We start from the raw sequence: 4,056 nt of genomic DNA, 5'->3' as shown, positions 1-4,056 counted from the left end.
CATTAAAAATTGTCTATATATGTAATTGGGAAAATACTAATTAAAAAAAATAAATGATGAACAGGATGATTTCAGAAAAACCTAGAAAGATCTACATGAACTGATGCAAAGTGAAGTAAGCAGAATCAGGAAAACAATGTACATAGTAACAGCAATATTTTGTAATGGTCAACTGTGAATGATTTGGTTACTCTTGACTTGATTATATACAATGATCCCAGACAATTTCAAAGTATCATGATGAAAAATGTTATCCATATACAGAAAAAGAACTAATGAAATTTGAATCCAGATAAATAATACTATTTTTCACTTTATTTTTTTTTGTATTTTGTCTGTCTTCTTTCATAAGCTGAGTAATATGGAAATACATTTTACAGAATTGCACATGAATAACCCATATCAAACTGCTTACTGTCTAAGGGAGAGGGGAGGCAGAGGAGAGAGAGAGAGAGAGAGAGAATTTGGAACTCAAATTTTTTAAACATGAATGTTAAAAATTGTCTTTAAATATACATTTACAAAAAATAAAATATTAAAATATAGTTTTTTCCAGAGTGTATTTAAGAAAAAAGTTTATTGGCACTAAAATTCAATTGGAAATTTGCCTGAAAGTTTATCTAATCAAATTTCTTCTCCAATGTACCATTTGCAATATTTCTCGTAGATGGTTATTTATCTAGATTAACTTGGAATGCATAAAGCTTCAAATGATTGAATAAATATCAGGTTTAAGAAGAAAAATAGCTGTTGTCACAAAACCCATGTTTTGTTTCTTTTTTTTTTAAATTTTATAGAAAGATGTGATCCTCACTCCTCAGGCCAAAGTCTTATTATTGCTTGTAATTTAAGTTTACTAATATAATATGGTATACCTGGAACAAAACACACAGGTTCCCAGAATGAAGCTCCCAGTTCTTTTGGACATCCTATCCTCTTGGCCCTCAGGTGAATGTGTTTCCATGGAAGCTGACAGGCAGTGGAGAGGCAAATCCTGTAGCCACTACAACCTTCCTGTCCACATGTGCTTATAGTCATAGCTGGACTGCAACTTAGTCAGGGTTTGTTTCATTCTGTGGCATGATGTGGAGTTTACAATTTGAGGCTGAAGCCTGGGCCAGTGTCAAATGCTCTCTGACTGGTGGTGGTGAGATGGTAGTTGGTGTCTCAGTCTTCCCACATAATCTCAAACATTTATTATTTTTCTTTTCTGTCATATTAGACAATCTGATAGGTATTAGGTGGTACCTTGGCAGTGTTTTAATTTGACTTATTTTAATCAGTAGTGGTTTAGTGTTCTTTTTAATATGATTATAGATAGCTTTGATTCTTTTTTATCTGAAACTGCCTGGTCATATCCTTTTACTATTTATCAATTGAAGAATTATTTGTATCCTCATATATTTCTCTCTATATATTTACACATAAATATAAATACATATTTCTATGTATTTCTATATATGTGTGTATGTATGTATATGCGTCATTTAATTTTTTAACTTTTTAATTTAATGTGATCAAAATGATCTATTTTTACATTTTGTATTGATCTCTATCTATTGTTAGGTAAAAAACTCTTCACTTCTCCATAGATTTGACAGAAACTACTTTGCTCTCCTACTTTGCAAACAGTATCACCCTTTATGTCTAAATCACGTATCTTATTTTGACCTTATCTTGTAAGATGTTGGTCTATACCTAGTTTCCACCATCCTGTTTTTCTAGTTTTTGTTAAATATTGAGGTCTTATGCCAGAAACTGGGGTCTTTGGGTTTATTAAAGACTAAATTACTATTATCATTTACCATTGTGCTTTGTGTATCTAATTTATTTCACTAATCCACCACTGTATTTCTTAGCCAATACCAAATAGTTTTGATGATTATCACTTTATAATATTGTTTGAAATATGGTACAACTAGGCCATATTATTTTAATTTTTTTCATTAATTCCCTTGGTAATCTAGATTTTTGTTCTTCTACACAAATTTTATTATTTTTTTCTAACTCTATAAAATAGTTTTAGGTAGTTTGGTATGGCACTGCATAAATAACTTAATTTAGGTAGTATTTATTGTCTTTTTATTATATTGGTTCAGTCTACCCATAAGTAAGTGATATTTTTCTAATTGTTTAGATCTGATTTTATTTGTGTGAAAAGTGTTTTGCAATTGTGTTCATATTCTTCCTAGCTTTGTCTTGGCAGGGAGACTCCCAAGTATTTCATATTGTCTACAGTTATTTTAAATTGAATTTCTCTTTCTATCTTTTGCTACTGGGTTTTTTTTTTTGGTAATATGTAAAAAATTCTGATGATTTATGTGGATTTATTTTGTATCCTGCAATTTTGCTAAAGTTAATTATTTTGACTAGTTTTTTTTTCAGTTGATTCTCTAGGTTTATCTAAATATTCTATGATATCATCTGCAGAGTGATAGTTTTGTTTCCTCATTGTCCATTCTAATTCTTTCAATTTCTTTTTCTTCTTTAATTGCTGTATCTAATATTTCTAGTACAATATTGAATAATAGTGGTGATTAAGGACATCCTTGCTTTACTCCTGATCTTACTGGGAAGCCTTCTAGCTTATCCCCTGACAGATAATGTTTGCTGATGTCTTTACATAAATAGCTCTTATCATTTTAAGGAAAGTTTCAATTAGTCTTATGCTCTCTAGTGTTTTTTTTTTGATAGTAATGGGTGTTTTATTTTGACACAAAAACTTTTTCTGGGGTTATTGAGATAATCATATGATTTCTGTTGGTTTAGTTATCGATATGGTCAATTATGCTGATAGTTTTCCTAATATTGAACCAGCCCTGAATTCTTGAAATAAATCCTTCCTGTTCATAGTGTACAATTCTTGTGCTATATTGTTGTAATCTCCTTGCTAGTATTTTTCTTAAATTTTTTGCTTTGTTATTAATTAGGTAAATTGGTCTTTTGTTTCCTTTCTCTCTTTTGGCTTTTCCTGATTTATGTATCAGTATCAATATGTGTCATAAAAAAATGTGGTATACCCTATACCAAGATAAAGTCAACATGGGGACATGATTTAGATATAAAAGCTGATACTATTGGCAATGTAGGAGAGAAAGGATCAGTCTACCTGTCAGATCTATGGAGAAGGGAAGACTTTATGACCAAACAAGAGATAGAGAACATTATGAAATGCAAAATGGATGATTTTGATTACATTAAATTGAAAGGTTTTTGCACAAAGCCAATGTAACCAAGATTAGAAGGGAAGCAGAAAGCTTGGAACCAATTTTTACAGTCAGTATCTCTGATAAAGGCCTCATTTCTAAAATATACAGAGAACTGAGTCAAATTTATAAGAATACAAGTCATTCCCCAATTGGTAAATGGTCAAAAGATATGAACAGGTAGTTTTCAGAGGAAGAAATTAAAGCTATCTGTAGTCATACAAAAATGTTCTAAATTAAAATTGATTAGAGAAAGGCAAATCAAAACAACTCTGAACTATCTCATCACAGATTGGCCAACATGACAAAACAGGAAAACTTTAAAGGTGGAGAAGATGTGGGAAAATTGGAGCATTATTGCATTGTTGGTGGAGTTGTGAACTGAACCTACCATTCTGGAGGGCAATTTGGAACTATGCCCAAGGGGCTATAAAATATTTTTGACCCCATACCCTCTGACCCAGAAATACCATGACTAGGTCTATATCCTAAAGAAATCATAAAAATGAGAAAAAGCATCCAAATGTACAAAAATATTTATAGCAACTCTTTTTTGGGGGGCAAAGAATTAGAAATTGAGGGGATATCCATCCACTGGGGCATTGCTGAATGAGTTGTGATATATGAATGTAATGGAATACTATTGTGTCATAAGAAATAATGAGCAGGCTGACTTTAGAAAAAATTGGGAAGACTTATATGCCCTGAAGCTGAGTGATGTGATCTGAACTAGGGGAACACTGTATGTAGCAACAGCCACATTATATGATGACTGACTTTGATAGACTTAGCTCTTCTCAGCAATGCAAGGATCTAAAAAACCTCCAAAAGACTCATGACAGAAACACAG

Source organism: Vombatus ursinus, unplaced genomic scaffold (genome assembly GCF_900497805.2).
Source record: "Vombatus ursinus unplaced genomic scaffold, bare-nosed wombat genome assembly UNPS02014792.1, whole genome shotgun sequence".
Taxonomy (NCBI): Eukaryota; Metazoa; Chordata; class Mammalia; order Diprotodontia; family Vombatidae; genus Vombatus; species Vombatus ursinus.
This window is presented reverse-complemented; position numbering follows the sequence as displayed.